The following is a 22,810-nucleotide window of genomic DNA, read 5'->3' on the forward strand; positions in this document are numbered from 1 at the left end:
TTGGAGGTAGAAGAGGATGGCGCCGTTCCGTTTCTTGACGTGCTAATGAAACGGGAACCTTATGGCAACGTGGGACGCAGCGTGTACAGGAAGAAATCACACTGATCCCTATCTGCATGTCTCCAGTACCCACCAGAACTCCTAGCATGGAGGAGTTTTACGTTAACTCGTTCAAAGAGCAGGATCAATCTGCGACCAAGGCAGCCAGAATGAAATGAATTTTCGTAATAACTTGGAGACCACCAACGAACCGTTGATAATATATAATAACAAAACATTTGAAAATTTGAATACGTCTAGTAAATTAAGTTTTTAAAAATATCGGAACTATGTCATCTGTTTGCCATAGACCTTTTCCCATTTATTTAAGTTTTTATTATTATATTTTTTTTAAATATTAAAAACAACTTTAAATTCTTGTTCCACAGCCCGTAATATGCAACGAATGAAAACTGAACTATGTACTCCATTGGAACGTTCATCAAAGTAGTTCAGTAAGAAGAACTATGTCAAAAGGAATGGTTCCGTAAAAGGGGCAAATATGGTTGTCTGTACTGCAGACAAACTGTGGGCTGAGCTTTAACTGTTCATGAGGTTCTTCTAGCAATGAAAAATGTTTGCTCTAACTAGAAGCTATTGTTGAGAGTGTAGAAGCTACAGTTTTTGCGACTGTCCTTGGATGCTCGATGTCCTAGAATAGGAAAACTATAGAGGAGATGTTAGTACTACTGGAAGACAACGAATTTATACTTACCTACTGAATTTATTTATAGCTAAAATATAAATAAAACACAACGTAATCTGTCACTAAATTTTCAAACACTGTTTACGACGTATTCCGGAAACATTTTTTTCCATAATCAGGTGTCCGTTTCAGCGTTTACCTCAGATGCAGTAGCAAACCAACGACGTCTAAATATCTAGAATATTTTAAATTTGTCATTTTATTTTCAGAATGTTCTGGTGGGTTAATGAGAAGAAATATTTTAGAAATAATGTAGCCTGTGCATCTTCGTTGTTTATTTTCCCCGAGAGCTCTTAATCTGAGCTGAATTAATTTGCTGTTTACCAATTGTACCACACATTTTAGAAGTATCTAGCATTCCCTGGCTTACTGAAATGTTATATGTTTCTTTTTCTTATAATGTGTAAGTATTATAATAATGTTACACATCAGTGGCTATTCCACGTACAACTTTGTATCATGGAATGAACGTATCGTTGGCCTGAATAGTTTTTTCTTCTAGTCGGTAATGTATTTCAGTGAAATAGTATAGAGTAAATAGAAACTGAAACTCTTATTTTGACAGCATATTTACTTCTGGGTGCCTTGAATCAGATTAAGGAGGCGCAGACGTGATGATAGATACGACGCACTCAGCATTTGTTCGATTATGTGATGGCGTCCGAGTATTATAATTGCATCGGCGTAAATAATTCAGTCATCGTGTTTTATTAACGCGGAGCCGGCCGGAGAACTGAGCCCTCTGAGCAGTAACTGATGCGTCCGGCATCAATAATGTAGGCACATCACTCGCGCACTGCAAATTGGCACGACACCCAGTTATGGAAGCTAAGAACTGCAGCTGCATAATTTATGTCCATATGCGCTTCTTGAATTTTTTAGCGTTCACTGTTTATCGGCGTAAAGCTGTAAATCTGTAAACTGACGCGTAGTGAGTTGCTCTTCACACTTGTCAAGTGTCCTCTCGTCGCCGATGGGAAAAAAGTAACAACTGAAAGTAACCACTCAGTTGCGAACCATTATTATCGTTCAAATAACGTCACTGATTTTCTTTATTTATCAAAACCTGCTACACATATGAGTTAAATTCCTGTCCCTGATAACATCATGCTGTCAGAAAAGAATACAACGGTAATGCTATCACGACGATGTGATTGGACAGCGACGCGTGACGTAGCTTTCAGGTTCTTTAACCCTAAAAGTGTAGGCCTGGGCCTATCAAACCATGGAGTCTTTTGTTTGTTACTGCGCATGATCCACCGCACACCAAGCGAGTTGGCGCAGTGATTAGCACACAGGACTCGCATTTGGCCGCCTACGGCCATTTTGATTTAGGTTTTCCGTTATTTCCCTAAATCACCCCAGGAAAATGCCGGGTTGGATCCTTTGAAAGGGCACTGCCGACTTCCCTCCCTTATCCGATGAGAGCGATGACCTTGCTGTTTGGTCTCCTCCCCCAAACAACCAAATCCCAACCCCACAGCACATTCACAGACCACTGCAACCAATGAAAATTCAATATTGAGAGAGGCCTAGTAGTGGAGGGGGAGGAGATTAGTGTTTAACGTCCCGTCGACAACGAGGTCGTTAGAGACAGAGCACAAGCTGGGATTGGGGAAGGATGGGGAAGGAAACTGACAGTGCCCTTTCAGAGGAACCATCTCTGGATTGGCCCGAAGCGATTTAGTGAAATCACGGAAAACGTAAATTAGGATCACTGGACGCGAGTTTGAACTGTCGTTCTCCAGCGTCCTAACTACTGCACCACCTCGCTCCGTGGACTCATTAGAGTTGTGAGACACTGTTGTTTCATTATTTTGCAAAAAACCTATTTTGAAGGGTCACTATTACCCCGGGGGTACACATTATGTACCTGTTCTGATACTGAGCGTGAAGCACTTGCATGCGAAAATGGCACGTAGAAATCACATTTTACTGTTGGAAGATGCTCTATGGAAAGCATTAGAAGAACTCAATCGTCAAAATGGTGTAAGTGACGTTCCCGGTGGAAATGATTCTGAAGATGATGCGCTTGCAGCAGTTATGGACAATTCCAGAAATGATCAGCGTGCTGAATCTTCAGAGAGCGATGAAGGAAACACAGTCGTCCGCGATAAGAATGGTCATTGTTAAAACAGAGATGTCCCCAAGAGAAGGGGCCAGCCAGTTGCCAATAACATTGTAGTCCATATTCCAAGAGTGTGGGAATAATGAATGAATGGATTTATATACAACCCTATACAACTCAGAACCTGTCAAGATATTTCTGTAATATGTATATTTCATTATATGAGTAGCACCTTCATCCAATGAAACTGCAAATAATAACTTTAGATGCTTTTAAGTTTCTTTATTAAAAAGCTTCCATAACGCATTGCTTTGAACATTGGATGCATTAATACTGACATTGTTTGAGAACGAACACGATAGAGATGAAATAAAATTCATTTAGTATGTGAGACTTCAGCTTCGTTATAAATTATTCTGTGTTCAGGTATTTTCTCGAGCCTGTAACTGACGGTGCTGTGACACCTAGTGTGCAGTTCGTGTGACGGTTTCAGAGTTGTACAGTACTAGAGTTAATATTGAGATAATGTTACACAAGTATACTCAGGAATTTATATTGATTAAGATAAGTAGGTTGCTGTTACAAACTGAATTTACCGCTTTTCTAAGGTGGTTGTTCTTTCTGTGGTGTAAGAAGCTATTCAGAAGTGAAATTTCGGACAAATATTCCATCTCTCTCTCTCTCTCTCTCTCTCTCTCTCTCTCTCTGGGTTGGGTTGATTTCTGGGGAAGAGAGCAAACTGCGAGGTCATCGGTCACATCGGATTAGGGAAGGATGGGGAAGGAAGTCGGCCGTGCCCTTTCAAAGGAACCATCCCTGCATTTGCTCAAGCGATTTAGGGAAATCACGGAAAACCTAAATCAGGATGGCCGGACGCGGGATTGAACCGTCGTCCTCCCGAATTCTCTCTCTCTCTCTCTCTCTCTCTCTCTACTCTCTCGCTCTCTCTCGTTCTCCGACAACTCTGATATTCTTCTGGCAATCTGCAAGTGAGGAAACTATCACTAATGTTTCAGTGTTCAATATAGGAAGCGCTCCTTTTATTGCTAACCAGCTCAACAGAATTAATGCGTCACTTTTTCTAATCGCTGCAATTTTCTCCCATCACGCCGCAGAAGTTGGAAATTAGGTTCAAAGGTGCCTACAATATGTCTCTGTGATCGCAACAAAACGTAACACCCTGCGACGTCACACTCGCGCTCGGCGACGCCTCAAAAACCAGAGTGTTGACAAATGCGAGGCAAAAGGGCTGAAATCAGAAGTTCACGGTGATCTACGGTGGGCTAATGATGTCACACTGGCAGAAAATTTGATCACATTTCTACCCAGTTTCACACAATGGGAAGGCTGTCACCCACATTAATCGCTTCTCTTAACGCTAGCGCTGAAATTACGCGGTTTTGTTTTGGATGGCTAATGAAAACATTTAAGACACACCGCCGCTCAGAGTCGCCGTGAAAAGGCCTCAGATGGTGCGTAAAGAGTGTCAGTAAAATCTCCCCTTCCATTGGGCCGTCGATTCCCACACATTTGCCGGCCGGAAGTTTTCCATCCAGTGAGCAACGGGACGATGTTCTTGAGTACTTTCCGCTCTGCTGACAATCTCCCAGACGACCTAATTATGGACATCGTGGGCGTGCGACACCACTGAACTTTATCGCACCCCTTTGAAGTGTAATGTGACAACAATTTTTGATCGGGTGCACAGGGTGCACCATCTATGGATCTTTCAAAACCATTTGTCGAATTTGACGAGATCCGAAGCAGCAAATGGTGTTTATGCTTTTTCATTCCTCGTATTTTACGTCCTCTTCTGGCGTCGTGATGACGGGAAGGGGCGGGGGCGTGGGGGGGGGGGGGGGAGGGGGAGGTGGGCTGTCTCCAATCGACCACTCATGGGGCATCATTGGACAACTCCAGCGCCATCCACAAACAACATTACCCGTCCCTGTATTGACTGATCAAATGCTACAGGCGTGGAACTCCACACCAAAAGCTGACTCCGGTACCTGTACAATACAATGCACGCACATTTCTATCCTTGCCAGTGGTTACACCTGTTATTAATGTACCAGCATTTCACATTTGCAATGGTTTATCTCGCGCTTACATTATCCTATGATCTTGTAGTCTTAATCACTTAAATATGTTACCTAGACAAACATATTTCCAAAATTTCATTAAGCTACATTAATTAATTTTTGGCTTTTGCTATTTTTTTCCCGGAGTAATTTATTCTTAAACTGATACATCTCTTTCACACATATGCTTAATGTCACATGTCTGTTTTGCTGAATTTATCTGAAGTAGTGTAGAGTGCTGGTAATTTTACTTTGAAATGTCACCATGAATCATCTCAATTATGTAGGCTAATAGGACGTTTCTCTCTTTATATCATACAGATCCGTAAAACTTGTCCGTTAATTGCAGTAATGGAGGAAAGTTTGTTCTTTTCGATACTTACAGCTCTTTTAACAACGCCTTGCCTCGGTGGTTATACAAGTTCCCATTGGTTTACCGAAATTTAGCAACATCATTCATGGCTGGTGCTAGGGTGTGTATCTGCCGGGGTGCATCAAACGCAAGTGACAGCTAGGGCTGGTGCCACGAAGTTCTTGATCAATAGGCTCTACGCAATTGTGTTGTATTAAAATCCAAAACCCTCCACAATGTCTCATGGCTTGACGAGATGCGACACTGATAACAGTGATCCGTCCATCGGTTGAGCACGTTAGACTTGGCGGACTCTCTTGGTGCTATTCATATGGTTAAGGCTAACCGCTTGATGACGTTATACAGTGCAAATGCTCAGGATGTGCCTGAAATCTTACGGGCTGGTGGAATGTCTGCTGCGAATAATGGGTATAATGGCAGAGGCACTGCGAATGTAGTGTGTGGACTATAAGTTGAGAATGTGGGTCTCATGGGGAGCGTGCCAGAGATAAATATCTGCAGTCGCACTTTAATCTGTGCCCTCAGTGGCTCAGATGGACACAGCTTCTGCCACGTAAGCAACAAAGCGGGTTCGAGTCCAGGTCGGAGCACACATTTTCAACTGTCCCCGTTGGTGTATGTCAACGCCTGTGAGCAGCTAATGATATTGATTTAATTGTAATTTCTTTGTCGAGAGCTGATCGGTCACCACTGGCATCTGTTCTTTTGGACATGTCTGAAAGAACAGATGCCATCTTCAGAGAATTTCTTTTTGGCTGTTTAAGCGATGTTAGCTTGTTTGCAGAGCTTTATACATGTATTATGTCGACAATTTATGAGTTGTTTGCGTGTCTGTACTTCAGTGTACTGCATTATTTCGGTAATTTACTAATAGTTTTCAGGTAGTTATGCTGTGTACTGCATTATTTGGACAGTTTAGAATTAGGGAATTCGTTTGCAGAGTGTTATACATGCAGTATTTTGACAATTTACGAGTACTTTGTGTGTCTGTTTATCAGTGTACTGCATTATTTTGGTGTCTTACGAATAGATTGCAGGTCTGTAGACTGTGTGTTATGACCCCAAGCACATCAGAGAGAGTATTTTGTATCAGTGTAATAAATAAGCTACATGAAATCCATCCCTAAATAAATTGTTCCAAAATAAATAAAGTATACTCTTTTCTCTTTCCAGCAGCCCAATGCAGGCTGAGTCGTTTTCGAGCCATTTTCCCCCCAGACTGCCATGAGATGAAAGCACCCTCTGGTGGCAGTACTGTGTACTAGGTCAGTTGGACTAATGATTTTACGGTGATAACATTGGATGTAGCTACTGCCTCAAATTGTTTAGATTAACACTGCATGCAAAATGAAGAGGCTGAGTCCTTTCCCTGCCAATTGTTAGGAGGAGTTGGCGGTTGGATGACTTAGGTTAGTGAAGATAGCCTAAGTGACATTTTTCCCGCCATTTTCTCATGTTAGTGCAGGAAGCCCAACTGACCTATTTTTCACCAAAATTTGAACTTCCCGCCATTCATGGGGGAGGGGGGAGGGGGGGCGCTCTGTTTTCATTAGTAGAAGTAGTCCAATTGACCTATTTTCCCGCTAAAATTTAAACTTCACGTCTTGACGTCATTGCGACGTTGCCATATCTATCGCCGCCATGTTGGATCCAACATCTTGAAAAATTTGGCCACAATGCTGAATAGCTACGTATTTCCCATACAAAACTCCTGTAGTCTAAATCTGTGAAAGATGACACATTTCATAAAAGCCCTTAGCGATTTTATTCCATATATCTTTTGTCCCAGTGGGCATCAATACGTCCACCATATTGTCTGTAATTATCTTGCAGGTCTCTCGCGTAATCTTGCTCATCGTACTATGCCCCAGGTGCTAAGTGAATGAAATCATGTTTAGCAAATATCCAATGGCAAAAGATCTAAGAAAGGCAGAGAGTACGGATATTTCACAAGTGGTCTAGTCGTAATGAATCAATATCTCGCGAAACCGAAGAAAACTCTCAAAAATAAGCAACAGAAACCAGTAATGATAAATATTGTTTACATATACTGAATTACCACTAAACGGTCAAATTGTCTGTTAATTATACTCTAACTAACTTCATGCATGATGCAAAACATTCTCTTGATCTTATGGATTGTTCTCTAATGTGTGTATCACTTTGTCAGATTAATTTCCCATTTGTTCAGTAGTAAGTTGCAAGAATTTTCTGACGTTCTGAAATATTCATACAATTTTGCCCCTTAGTCCACCGTTCACTGTACAGAGTGCCAAATTCCTCTTCAGATGCTTTATTTTTCCACCCCTGATGAATCCTCTCCTGTTTTCACACATGCTTTTCGTCTTCTTCATCAAGAATCACAGAAATCGGCATGTGATCGTCGTCGAGAACTTCGCCATCCCAGCTTTCAAGTACATTGCCACACGTACTCGAGTATGTACAGAATAGTTGTTTCTAGATCACACAACACAAGATAGCTGTGCGCTAATTCAATATCATTTTTGGCATTCATGTTTATGAAGATGAACTACTGCTCGGCAACACAACGAGCAGACTGTGCCGCGGCTGTGCACTGAGAAAATATCGGCCGCAAGAAATGCGTTGATCACGTTACGGTGTCGGAGGAAACATAGCTTGCACTATAACGGCCACACCACGAGCGAGTGTGAACAATACTTAGAACAATACCTTAAAATGAGTCTACGTATAACGGGTAAGTCACTTTAGCGTCATTGATGTGTCTGAAGCGACCTTTAGTCAAAGTTAGACAGAAATTCTAGTGATCTGCACCATACGGTGCTCTTAAAAGAGATTATTGTCCGTCATCAATGTTGCCTGCATCCACGATGCAACAGTTAACTTAAACAAAATAACTGCTATATAACGTCGCCCCTTTGCAAAAGGCAATATCACACGATACTATTTGTACTTTATCCGTCTCCAATGTTAATCATTCTTTTCTGGCACACTGTTCAGATAGTCATGTAAGTTGAGTTTCATTTGTCACATTCTTTCAGAGTGTTGCTGTTTTCAAAAAAGTTTGATGTCTTTTTCGCCGTTTACAGTTTACTAGGAACCCTTGAGTGCGAAATTGCAAAAAGCCAATGATGTTTACGGCAAATACGCCCATCATATTGTCCACCATGCATCCACAAAATTGACTGCTCGTGGCTACTGGGTGCGGACTGCAGGTATCCAGTGGTGAGCACAGCATGAGGCTATGGAGCGTAGCTGAACTACTTAGTCAACGAGAAAATCATAACAGCGCTCCAGTGGTATTGGTGTTGATAAAAAGCAGAGCAGCAGCAGCGGTAAACGAAGCAAACATTGCATTACACCTACGACAGTTTCCGAGACTAATATTTCGTCAGAAAGAATCTAAGGAATTTCGCAGAGTGAGAAATAAGTGCCAGACGAACTAGTAGCGTTTCTGCGAGCCATTGGCATCTGTGGTGACGTATACGCTCAACTGTGCAGACAATATTCATGAGGAGTAGAATGATGACGACACGTCTTTAACAAGTAAGAGTGATACTGAAAAAGGTGTCGAGCCACGTAGCTCATCATACTTGTCGGTCAGGGATCCACAAATCCCGTCTCCAGTGAAACACAGAAAAGGAATATCGTTGTCCAAGAGCGGGTTCTGTACGTAATTACGTACATGGAAGATCATTGGTAGCATACTAAAAAAAAAAAAAAAAAAAAAAAAAAAATTATTAAGTCCGTAGCAATATGACTGTTTTAGTGTATAAGAAAAACTACTCATATTCAAGGGACCACAAGCCGCACTTGTCACAAAAACTGGTGTTTGCGCGTATCAAGGATGCTCAATACAATTTACAGGATGTGCATGTTAGCGATCTACTACGTTATGAGCATCAAATTGCTCGCGACACAGATTACAGCGGTTTCGAGGGAACCAGTGGATGGTTGCACAACTTTAAACAGTGCTGCAGAACTAGAAGATCTACGATAACGTAACTTCAAACGAAGCGTCGATTGACGATGCACAGCAAACTGCGGAATCGGCCCGAAAATTCGTAGATGAGATACACGAAGCCGGCCGCGGTGGTCTAGCGGTTCTGGCGCTGCAGTCCGGAACCGCGGGACTGCTACGGTGGCAGGTTCGAATCCTGCCTCGGGCATGGGTGTGTGTGCTGTCCTTAGGTTAGTTAGGTTTAAGTAGTTTTAAGTTCTAGGGGACTTATGACCTAAGATGTTGAGTCCCATAGTGCTCAGAGCCATTTGAACCAATAGATAAACGAACTTATCCTGTAGTTCATTAAGGAATTTGTTTGCAACAATGGGGTCTTGATGAGATAATGCGTATGAAAGGAACCCTGGAAATAAGAGATACCAAGACAGTTATACCAACATCAACTAACATCAGTGCCTTAACGCATTCGAATACAATTAAGCCGACTGTTAATCTGGATGGTAAATTGGCGGGAAAGTTATTTATAGTGTTGCAACAAGTAGGACGTGCTGTGCCCCTTACGATTCCTTCTCGTGTGCGTGATCTTGCGAGGGCAGTAGGGAATATTTACGTCACAGCAAGCAAGAGTGTGAAAATGGGCGTACGAGAAGTACAGCTATGATATACGCACTGCTTTTGGCCGATAGCTGGTGAAAATAATTTGCTTTTGTTTCATTCCTGGTCTAAGGCAACGGCCTTGAAACAGTGGATACACCAGTTCCCGTGAGATTACCGAACTAAAGCGCTGTCGGGCGTGGTCGGCACTTGGATGGGTGACCATCCAGGCCGCCATGAGTTGTTGCCATTTTTCGGGTTGCACTCAGACTCGTGATGCCAATTGAGGAGGTACTCGACCGAATAGTAGCGGCTTCGGTCAAGAATAACGACCGGGAGAGCGGTGTACTGACCCTACGCCCCTCCTATCCGCATCCTCCACTGAGGATGACACGGCGGTCAGATGGTCCCGGTAGGCCACTAGTGGCCTGACGACGGAGTGCTAATAATAATAACAATAATAACTGATTCCTGGTCTATGCATAAAACTCATACTTCTTTAGAGCAAACTATCATTCCTGAAAAGTAAGTGCCATTTCAGTTTATATTACCTGGAACCACCGGACAAACTGATCTTCTGGATGTTTGTTTTTACGCTGTCTGTGACACTTGTTATGGCACTGCCTGTAGCTTCCCCTTAAATGATAGCCAGTATCACGATAATCTTCACGACAGACTGTTTCGGATTCGACTGCATGCCATCAGATTCCATCAGTTCTCTTCATCCCTTCACACCAATGTGATTCTATATGCATTCTAGAAGTGTGGATACCTATTTGAACGTCCTGGGCGGTTTGTAATTCCCAAGGAGTCCACCTTCAATCTTCACGGTGCGAACCTCTATGAACACTGTGGCGTGCCAGTTTTCATTCGGTGTTCGTGGCGCAAGCTAATGTTTTGTCTTGAACATTTCTTGAATGTCAACGATGTCCTTTTTGTGAAGTGTAATACGTAGGTCCCCTAGAAGGTTGACCTCTACACCTTTCGGACACCCATTTTCTGTCGTCCTCCTGACTCTCATTGTGAGTGATTACTAGCTAGAAATTACAATGAAATGAACACCCTCAGCTGCTTACAGGCGTTGACATACGTCAACGGGGACAGATGAAAATGTGTTCCCCGACCAGGACTCGAACCCGGGATCTCCTGCTTACATGGAATCTTAGTATATATATTTAGTTAAGGGTCACCGGCCACTTGACACAAACTGTGCTCGAACTCTTAAGGGAATCGGAAACGCGCCGCGAGTAATGAGTATAATGGGCGGGGGCACTACGAATGTAGTGCGGGCCAACACGTTGAGAATGTGAGTTTCGCGGGAGGAGTGCCAGAGATAAATCGCTGCAGTCGCGCCATCCTCTATGTCCTCGGTGGCTCAGCTGGATAGAGCGTGTGCCATGTAAGCAGGAGATCCCGGGTTCGAGTCCCGGTCGGGGAACACATTTTCATCTGTCCCCATTGGCGTATGTCAACGCCGGTAAGCAGCTAAGAGTATTCATTTCATTGTAATTTCATTCTAAAGAGCTGCATGGTCACCGATGATATCTGTTCTTTCGGACATGTCCGAAAGAACAGATACCATCGTAGTATATGAGGTGCATTCAAGTTCTAAGGCCTCCGATTTTTTTTCTCCGGACTGGAAACAGATAGAAACATGGCATTGTTTTAAAATGAGGCCGCGTTCATTGTCAATACGTTCCAGAGATGGCAGCACCGTACGGCAGATGGAATTTTACCGCCAGCGGCGAGAATGAGAACTGTTTTCAATACTTAAAATGGCGACGATTTCCTTACTTGAACAGCATGCAATCATTCGTTTTCTGAATTTGCGTGGTGTAAAACCAACTGAAATTCATCGACAGTTGAAGGAGACATGTGGTGATGGAGTTATGGATGTGTCGAAAGTACGTTCATGGGTGCGACTGTTTAATGAAGGCAGAACATCGTGTCACAACAAACCGAAACAACCTCGGGCTCGCACAAGCCGGTCTGACGACATAATCGAGAAAGTGGAGAGAATTGTTTTGGGGGATCGGCAAATGACTTTTGAACAGATCGCCTCCAGAGTTGGCATTTCTTTGGGTTCTGTGCACACAATCCTGCATGACGAACTGAAAATGTGAAAAGTGTCATCCAGGTGCGTGCCACGAATGCTGACGGGCGACCACATGGCTGCCCGTGTGGCATGTTGCCAAGCAGTGTTGACGCACAACGACAGCATGAATGGGACTTTCTTTTCGTCGGTTGTGACAATGGATGAGACGTGGAAGCCATTTTTCAATCCAGAAACAAAACGCCAGTCAGCTCAATGGAAGCCCACAGATTCACCACCACCAACAAAATTTCGGGTAACCGCCAGTGCTGAAAAACTGATTGTGTCCATGTTCTGGGACAGCGAGGGCGTAATCCTTACCCATTGCGTTCCAAAGGGCACTACGGTAACAGGTGCATCCTACGAAAATGTTTTGAAGAACAAATTCCTTCCAGCACTGCAACAAAAACGTCCGGGAAGGGCTACGCGTGTGCTGTTTCACCAAGACAACGCACCCGCACATCGAGCTAACGTTACGCAACAGTTTCTTCGTGATAACAACTTTGAAGTGATTCCTCATGCTCCCTACTCACCTGACCTGGCTCCTAGTGACTTTTGGCTTTTTCCAACAATGAAAGACGCTCTCCTTGGCCGCACATTCACCAGCCGTGCTGCTATTGCCTCAGCGATTTTCCAGTGGTCAAAACAGACTCCTAAAGAAGCCTTCGCCGCTGCCATGGAATCATGGCGTCAGCGTTGTGAAAAATGTGTACGTCTGCAGGGCGATTACGTCGAGAAGTAACGCCAGTTTCATCGATTTCGGGTGAGTAGATAATTAGAAAAAAAAATCGGAGGCCTTAGAACTTGAATGCACCTCGTATATTACTAGCTAGCACCTTTCTTGCCATAATTGTTAATACAACGCTTTGAAATGAGCCTCACTAAAGATTGAGCTCAAGAAGTTCCTTGTTAGCAATATAGCTGGAACAAAGTGAAACTGCGCAAGGACACTGCAGCTTCTGTATTTGACTCTGCAGTCTTTTTTTCTACTTTGCCATCGCGACACGACATAGCGTACTCGAGGGAGGCTGTGGCAATCGTGCTGTGCCGTTCTCTGCTACAGTAACGGGAACAGCGAGGCGGGCCGCGGCGCGGCGCGGCGGGCTCGGGGGTCGCATTATGCAAAGCAGCGCCGGCCGAACATTTGCAGCGGACGGCAGTGTTTTATGTTTTCAGTTTGTGCTGCGCGGCGCTCGGCAGGGCAGGGCACGGCGCATACCGCGGGGGCGTACTTCAAGGTGGCGCCGCTCAGCTGCGTGACGTGCGCGCAGGCGGCAGGTCGCCAGTGGATTTATGCTGCGACACACACACACACACACACACATCTACTCATGCCCCAACGCAGCACATACGCAGCACCCTCCTCCCTCCACCCCCCCCCCCCGCCCCCTCTTCCGTCCCTAGCAATTCTCAGCCTTCCGCCTTCCTTTCTGCAGCACAGTGCCCTCCTTTAGCTTCCAGCTTTCGCTAGCGAAATATATTATTTGGCGGAGCTTATGCATCAGCTGAGCGGGCGAGTAGGCGGAAACGCGCGCCAGGAATGTGGCGCGCCACTGCCGGAGGTGAGGCGCCCGCCACCTGCGTTTTGTTCGCCAGCCCGCCGCCGGCGGCGCTTGCGTATTTATACGCTATGCAAAGCAGAACAACTAACAGCAACTCGTTGGCCGTTTCTTTTTCTCTTTTTATTTTTTTTAGCTCCACCCCTACCCCGTCCTCTCCCAGGACGACGACTACCTGAATAGTAACAGGCCTGGTTGACTATGCGCGAGTTGTTTATGGGTATTGCATTGACAAAGAAAAGCGCTTTCGCTGTTATTTGTACCGCGCTTCGAATAGATTTTTTTAGAACACAAATATATGGTCTGTAGACCTCCGCATGCGATATCTCTACCTTTCGTTGTCAATGTAACTGAAGGTTTAACAAACTGCGCTTTAGGCTAGTTGCGGAGCCAGTCTAACCAGACAAGACATTACTTTCCTGAGTATATAAAAAGATGCTCTTTTGATTTTAGAGAGCTTTGGGGCTTTAAGTTCTCTATAGTCTCTATATTAAAGGACCAAGTATTTAACAGTAATTTTCTAATCTACGATAGCGAATATTTTCTTCTCGCGCAGCTTTCATTACCATTCTCCCGCATCGTAGATTGTTCTCAGTAGTTCTGTTTATTACTAGCTGACAGACCCGACATATCCCGCAAATTAATTTTGCCGGTGTATGTCGGGTTTGTTAACATCGAGTATAGATTTAAGTCGTTTCTGAAAGTATTGGTATGGAGTGTAGCCATGTATGGAAGTGAAACATGGACGATAAATAGTTTGGACAAGAAGAGAATAGAAGCTTTCGAAATGTGGTGCTACAGAATAATGCTGAAGATTAGATGGTTTGATCACATAGCTAATGAGGAGGTACTGAATAACATTGGGGAGAAGAGGAGTTTGTGGCACAACTCGACAAGAAGAAGGGACCAGTTGGTAGGGCATGTTCTGAGGCATCAAGGGATCACAAATTTAGCATTGGAGGGCAGGGTGGAGGGTAAAAATCGTAGAGGGAGACCAAGAGATGAGTACACTAAGCAGATTCAGAAAGATGTAGGCTCTGAGCACTATGGGGCTTAACATCTGAGGTCATCAGCCCCCAAGAACTTAGAAATACTTAAACCTAACTAACCCAAGGACATCACACACATCCATGCCCGAGGCAGGATTTGAACCTGCGGCCGTATCGGCCGCGCGGTTCCAGACTGGAGCTTCTAGAACCGCTTGGCCACACCGGCCGGCGAAGGATGTAGGTTGCAGTAAGTACTGGAAGATGAAGAAGCTTGCACAGGATAGAGTAGCATGAAGAGCTGCATCAAACCAGTCTCAGGACTCAAGAACACAACAGACAACATGTCGGGTTTGTCAGCTAGTAATAAACAGAACTAGTGAGAACATTTTGCCCCTAGCATGTCCACATACTTGCTACTCAAAGGCTAACTTGTTAGGAATCCAACCGTAAGAATTAACGGCTCACCAGTTCTTCGGCACCGTGAGACCCGTTATCTACTTGTAGTCGTCGACGAGAGGTGGAACTATGCATCACACATTGACACCGTATCACAAAGATCATTGGTAATGTTAAATAACCTCATCGGAATTGGTCACAAACGATTCCATCTCCCACCTGACCTAATTAAATTGTATCACAATAGCATTCTAACTTCGATCGTCTCATTTTGATAGTAGTATACGGGTCAGGGGTCTGGACACACAGGGTCACGAGGGTTATGCCTGCCATGGCCGTAAGAAGGGTGCAGCGAAACATGCTCCTGCGCTCAGTAGGAGCATACAGAACAACTCCTTGGGGAGGGGTACTTCTCTTCCTAATGGGGCTCTGTCCACTGGACATAAAAACAAGAGAACAGACTACCTGGTACTGGGTGAAGACGGAGAGGAGGGAAAAAGTAGAGGAAATAATGGAGGTTTATGTTGGGGACAAGCCTGGAATTAAAAGAAGAGGGATAGAACTGTGACAAGATCACTGAAATAATGATGTAACGGGGCGAAGAACTTACGTGCTGTTGCCAAACATTGAGGAACGTTTAAGGCTTACATACGTCAAAGCGGGCTACACCAACGTGTGACTGTGGTACTGTGCAAGGCACTCCAGACCATGTGTATGAGTGGCCCCTCTTTGACGATGTTGCACATCAGCTTAGACAACTTCCTAACCACGATACGCACCACCTGCTCAGGCAAGAGGACACATTTTACATCCTGGACAAACTTTCAGAGGAAATTTCCAGATAAGTCCTTAGGGAATTTTCAAGGAACAATCAATCAATCAATAAATAATCAATACCTGACTTAGACTCCGTGCTCCTATCCTGTTCCGCCGGTGTCTGGACTTGTGACAAGCACCAACTATGACAGTAGATATTACAAATAGGTTAGTTGTAGATTTAGAAAGGAATAATTATTAACATAGTACTGCAGCGAATCAAAGTCATCGGCCAGCGCAGTGCCAGGGGCACGCCCACTGGGGTTAGCTCGGTGGGCAAGGCCAACAATAACATAGGTTTGTAGATTGCTGACACACCTGTAACGCTGCAGGTAGTGTACACCAGTAGGATAAATAAAGTTGCACCCTAATACTAATAGTTGTAGAGGAAGTTAAAATCAACTAGCACTCAGATACATGTATAAATTGAATAACAGTAGACTAGAGATCCCGGTAGTGGTGAAGGATTATAGTTTATACCTGTAGTGTTAGAAATCAAGCTGCAGAAATGTAAATTTCTATGAAATTGGGACCCACTAATGTACTTAGCTAGTGGGTTGATATGTATAAATATACTAATTTGAATAAAGAATTTTTTTTAAATAATCATTTTGCCAGTTTTCTACTAGAAACGAAAAAAAGTGAGCTGTCTTTGAAGAGAGCCGGCCGCGGTGGTCTAGCGGTGCTAGGCGCGCAGTCCGGAACCGCGCGACTGCTACGGTCGCAGGTTCGAATCCTGCCTCGGGCATGGATGTGTGTGATGTCCTTAGGTTAGTTAGATTTAAGTAGTTCTAAGTTCTAGGGGACTGAAGACCACAGTAGTTAGGTCCCATAGTGCTCAGAGCCATTTGAACCATTTTATCGCCTTTGAAGAGAAATATCGAAAAATTTCATTTACTCGTATTCATGAAAACACCTTAGAAATTATCAAAAGTCGTACAAAGAAATATGCGTTAAGTACAAATTCGTAAGTAAAGCATCCTTATAAAAGAATATGACTCCGGACAGTTTCTGTATGCTGGGCGCAGTTGCTTCACGTTTCTTCCACGTGGTTTTGTAAACGTCTCTATGACAAATCCACTTCATCTATTTAAAGACGGCTATTGTTTTCGCATACAGCCATTTGGGTTTCGCAGTTGAAATCTATCAAAAGCGCCGGAGGTGTTAGGGATTTCCACAAGTTCACTCGACTGTACCAGTGTCTTGGTAGTAAAGAATAAATATATTAAAACTTCATAAGTGATGCGACATTTTTTCACGTATCTCAGTGTTTATGACGTCATATCTCTTTAGCTATAACAGGTAGGTGGTTCTTACCCCATAGCGATTGTTTCCTGACAGTAGGGGACATGTGTCTACCAAGTTTGCTTGAAATCGGTCACACATACACACACAACAGGCTCACACTGAAATACATTTTTATAATATGTGTGAATCTTTCTTGTCAAAAGCGTACTGGAAAGTAAGAACAATTTTCAGCTGAAAATTTCGTTTCATGGGCACAACATATATATCGATTTGCTGTTAAATGCATGCACGGTGTTAAAATTGCTTGAACAGTTCTTGTGTGTTGCGTATGATCTTATCGTGCCTTCATGTCCAGGTGTGACAGTTTATCACGTTGAAATATTGTGCAGGTTCCGCCACACTATTCGATGCCATTCCCCAAGAACATTTCAAGCATATACAGTGATTGTTTCATTATGACCACGGTTGGTATAAATCGAAAATAAAATAACGTCGACTGAATGTCGCGAGACGAAAGTTTATTATACATTATTCTTATTTGACTAATACTATTCCTAAAGGCGTGCAACAGCAGACATCTTTCAGTGCAAAATATGAGAATATTTTTTGAGCAGTAAAACAGTGTGAGCTACATACAGACGTGAAACTAGCTACTGACGTAATAAAGCGTACATTTGACGAATTAGAAGCTGGTGAAATAATTGATCATCATTGCTGTATAGGCACGCCAACCAAAGCCTTATAATATTACGCTAAGCAGGTAGTTGACTTCATGTCCAATGATCAAGGGACTTGCTTTCAAAAATAATCGGTATTCAGATCACCGTCCGATAATCCGTATCTCGAGTTTTCGTTCTCTTCCTACAATGCTGAAGATAAACGCTTGAATAACTCATAAGAAAAAGCGCGGTTTCACTATCGAATTCTGTACCTTCCGAGTTAGAGCTCCTTTCCTGATAACCTCCTATTCGGCAAGATGTGGATCCTTAATCAGCCTGCCTTCTACTTATTTACCAGACTTTTGGCACAATATTTTATGTGACACAAAGATCAGAAAATTAATTTCATGTTTATTAAAGATCATACGCTAAACACGTGCAGCCAAAACTGGAATTTTATGTGAGACAGTACGTTACTCAACATTTTTCGAATAAAAGATGACATCCACTAAGGTTGTTGTTGTTGTTGTGGTCTTCTGTCCAGAGACTGGTTTCATGTGGCTCTCCATGCTACTCTATCCTGTGCAAGTTTCTTTACCTCTAAGTAACTACTGCACCCTACATCATTCTGAATCTGCTTAGTGTATTCATCTCTCGGTCTTCCTCTACGATTTTTACCGTCCACGCAGCCCTCCAATACTAAATTGGTGATCACTTGATGCCTCGGAACATGTCCTACCAACCGATGCCTTCTTCTTGTCCTGTTGTGCTAGAAATTCCTCTTTCCCCCAATTCTGTTCAATACCTTCTCATTAGTTACGTGATCTACCCATCTAATCTTTAACATTCTTCAGTAGCATCACATTTCGAAAGCTTCTATTCTCTTCTTGCCAAAACTATTTATCGTCCATGTTCCACACCCTTACATATGGCTACATTCCATACAAATACTTCTAGAAATGACCTCCTGACACTTAAATCTATACTCGATGTTAACAAATTTCTCTTCTTCAGAAACGCTTTTCTTGCCATGTCCAGCCTACATTATATATCCTCTCTACATCGAGCATCATCAGTTATTTTGCTTCATAAACAGCAAAACTAATTCCCTCAGCGTCACCTGATTTAATTAGATTACATTCCATTACCCTCGTTTTGATTTTGTTGATGTTCGTCTTATATATTCCTTTCAAGACACTGTCAATTCCGTTCAACTGCTCTTCAAAGTTCTTTACTGTCTCTGACAGGATTACAATGTCATCGTCAAACCTCAATCTTTTATTTCTTCTCCGTGGATTTTAATTCCTACTCCAAATATTTCTTTCGTTTCCTTTACTGCTTGCTCAATATATAGATTGAATAACATCGAGAATAGGCTACACCCCTGTCTCACTCATTTTCAAACTACTGCTACCCTTCCACGCCCCTCGACTCTTATAACTGCGATCTGGTTTCTGTACAAATTCTAAATAGCCTTTCGCTCCCTTTATTTGACCCCTGCCACCTTCAGAATTTGAAAGAGAGTATTCCAGTCAACATTGTCAAAAGCTTTCTCTAAGTTTACAAATGCTAGAAACGAAGGTGTGCCTTTCCGTAATCTATCTTCTAAGATAAGTCGTTGGGTCAGTATTGTCTCACATGTTCCAAGATTTCTACGGAATCCAATTGAGCTTCCCCAAGGTCGGCTTCTATCAGTTTTTCCATTCGTCCGTAAGGAATTCGTCTCAGTATTTGGCAGCCATGACTTATTAAACTGATAGTTCGGTAATTTTCACATCTGTCAACAGCTGCTTTCTTTGGGATTGGAATTATTATATTTTTCTGGAAGTCTGAGGGTATTTCGACTATCTCAGACATCTTGCTCATCAGATGGTAGAGTCTTGTCAGGGCTGGCTCTCCCAAGGCTATCAGTTGTTCTAATGGAATGTTGTCTATTTCCGGGGCCTTGTTTCGAGCCGGTCGGAGTGGCCCTGCGGTTCTAGGCGGTGCAGTCTGGCGCCGAGCGACCGCTACGGTCGCAGTTTCGAATCCTGCCTCGGGCATGGATGTGTGTGATGTCCTTAGGTTAGTTCGGCTTAATTAGTTCTAAGTTCTAGGCGCATAGTGCTCAGAGCCATTTGAAGCATTTGAACCTTGATTCGACTTAGGTCTTTTAGTGCTCTATCAAATTCTTCACGCAGTATCGTATCTCCAGTTTCATCTTCATCTACGTCCTCTTTCCTGCCCTCGAGTACAACACACTTATATAGTCTCTTTATATACACCTTCCACCTTTCTGCTTCCCCTTCTTTGCTTGAAACTAGTTTGCCATCTGAGCACTTGATATTCATACAAGTGGTTCTCTTTTCTCCAAGGGCCTCTTTAATTTCTCTGTAGGTAGTACCTATCTTACCCTTAGTGATATATGACTCTACATTCTTACATTTGTCCTCTAGCCGTCTCTGCTTAGCCATTTTGCTCTTCCTGTCGATCTCATTTTTGAGACGTTTGTATTCCTTTTCGCCTGCTTCATTTACTGCATTTTTATATTTTCTCCTTTCTTCAAATAAATTCAGTATCTCTTCTGTTACCCAAGGATTTCTACTAGCCCTCGTCTTTTTACCTTCTTTATCCTCAGCTGCCTTCACTATTTCATCTCTCAAAGCTACCCATTGTTCTTCTATTGCATTTCTTTCCCTTGTTCTTGTTAATCGTTCCCTAATGCTCCCTCTAAAACTCGCTACAAATTCTGGTTCTTTCATTTTATCCTCGTCCCATCTCAATAAATTCCCACTCTTTTGCAGTTTCTTCAGTTTTAATCTGCAGTTTAATCTTCAGTTTTAATCTTCCACGTATACAAGCCGGCCGTGATGGCCGAGCGGTTCTAGGCGCTACAGTCTGGAACCGCGCGACTCGTAAATACAATGGCGCGCAAAACTTAAGGATGAAAAGCCGGCCGAGGTGGCCGAGTGGTTCTAGGCGCTTCAGTCCGGAACCGCGCTGCTGCTGCGGTCGCAGGTTCGAATCCTGCCTCGGGTGTGGATGAGTGTGATGTCCTTAGGTTAGTTATGTTTAAGTAGTTCTAAGTTCTAAGGGACTGATGACCTTAGAAGTTAAGTCCCATAGTGCTCAGAGCCATTTGAACCATTTGAACCACGTATACAACCTTCTTTTATGATTCTTAAACCTAGTGTTAGTTACGATTAAATTATGCTCTGTGCCAAATTCTGATCTGCTACTTTTCCTTCTCTTCCTTTCCCTACTATCGAATTCCAGTGTCCCATGACTATTAAATTCTCTTCTCCCTTCACTATCTTAATTATTTCTTTTATCTGATCATACATTTCTTCAATCTCTTCATCTGCGGAGCTAGTTGACATATAAACTTGTACTACTGTGGTAAGCGTGAGCTTCGTGTCTATCTTGGCTAGAATAATGCACTCACTAATCTCCTTTTTTTTATTCATTATTAAACCTACTCCTGCATTACCCCTATTTGATTTTGTATTAAAAGATAAATGTAAAGGTCGTGTGACTAGGGCCTCCCGTCGGGCAGACCGTTCGCTGGCAGCAAGTCTTTCGATTTGACGCAACTTCGGCTATTTGCTCGTCGATGGGGATGAAATGATGATGATTAGGACAACACATCACCCCGTCCCTGAGCGGAGAATATTTCCGACCCAGCCGGGAATCGAACCCGGGCCCTTAGGATTTACATTCTGTCGCGCTGACCACTCAAATACCGCGGGCGGACATTTTGTATTTAGAATCCTGTATTCACCTGACCAGAAGTCTTCTTCCTCCATCCGACGAGCTTCACTAATTCCAACTATATAATCCATTTCCCTTTTTTTAAAAAATCTACCTGCCCGACTAATGGATCTGACATTCCACGCTCCGATCCGTAGAACGCCTGTTTTGTTTCTCCTGAAAACGACGTCCTTCTGAGTAGTCAACGCCCGGAGATCCGAATGGGGGACTATTTCGCCTCCGGAATATCTTACCCAGGAGGACGCCATCATCATTTAACCATACAGTAAAGCTGCATGCTCTCGAGAAAAATTACGTCTGTAGTTTACCCTTGCTTGCAGCCGTTCGCAGTACCAGCACAGCAAGATCGTTTTGGTTAATGTTACAAGGCCAAATAAGTCAGTCATCCAGATTGTTGCCCCTGCAACTACTGAAAAGGCTGCTGCCCCTCTTCAGGAACCACACGTTTGTCTGCCCTGTCAGCAGATACCCCTCCGTTGTGGTTGCACCTACAGTGCGGCTATCTGTATCGCTGAGGCACGCAAGCCTCCCCATCAACGGCAAGTTCCATGGTTAATGGGATGGGAGGGGGGGGCGTCCATTAAAGGTATCAGACGCAGTTCAACGAGAATGAGGCTACTACAGGCAAGAATACATTGAACAATGAAGTAACAGTGGAGATTTTCGACCTCAGTCTCCGTTGATAACGGAAAGAACATACAGAAGGCAACAGAAAAGGCTAATCAATACCGAGAAACTATGTCCAACGACAGGTAAACATCACTGGCCAAAACTTTTCAGTTTACATAGGATGAGAAAAATTAAATTAGTACTTAATTGCCATATTCGGTTCTGCTCTAAAGGGCCGCCGAAGCTAATGCATTTTGTAACACACCAACATTTCGGCAACGGATCCAGAGACGGAAGCTATGAGGCAGTGCATCAACGAGTGACCAAGAGAGCCCCAACAATTTTGTAATCTATAGGAGGTTTGCTCACGTGAAAGGTTTCAGGGTGTAGTCACATCATGTATCAAAAATTAACTGATCATTCTGTGATCCAGAGGAAGGATATTGCAACCGTGGCCGAGCATCTGGTGACGGGCATGAGACTTTTACTCTGCAGCGGAGTGTGCACTTATATGAAACTTCCTGGCAGATTAAAGCTGTGTACCGGACTGACAGTTTCTGAACTGTGTGTAAAAAAGTTGTTACAAACTTCAACGTACACACACTTTATTAAACATGTTCACGTCACTAGAGATATTAGGATGTAGGTTATGACATGTTCGATATGACTGCCATCTTTGGCGTAGATGTGACGCAGAGGAATAGAGAAATTCTGCGTAACCCTCTGAACAGTGATGCTGTCCGCGACCTCCTGATTGGCTTTTTTCAGCTCAGAAATGGTTACGTGAAATGCTTACGTGATTCGATTACATGAGATCCTTTGTTTAAAACCTGCATATGCCTTTACCCCAATTATCTACGTGAGTTCGAGTTTCGTTGCGGCATACAGTTG

General features: G+C 43.4%; 1 protein-coding gene and 1 non-coding gene across 2 annotated transcripts in view; one reads left to right on the forward strand and one right to left on the reverse strand.

Annotated features, from left to right (window-relative positions):
- LOC126176459 (carbonic anhydrase-related protein 10) overlaps window positions 1-22,810 on the reverse strand; it is a 1,153,190-nt gene that overhangs the window by 1,124,762 nt on the left and 5,618 nt on the right. The window lies entirely within an intron of this gene.
- On the forward strand, window positions 11,166-11,239 carry Trnat-ugu (transfer RNA threonine (anticodon UGU)). The gene has a single exon. It is a non-coding gene; the product is annotated as a tRNA-Thr (tRNA).

The sequence above is a fragment of the Schistocerca cancellata genome, chromosome 3 (genome assembly GCF_023864275.1).
Source record: "Schistocerca cancellata isolate TAMUIC-IGC-003103 chromosome 3, iqSchCanc2.1, whole genome shotgun sequence".
In the NCBI taxonomy this organism is placed as follows: Eukaryota; Metazoa; Arthropoda; class Insecta; order Orthoptera; family Acrididae; genus Schistocerca; species Schistocerca cancellata.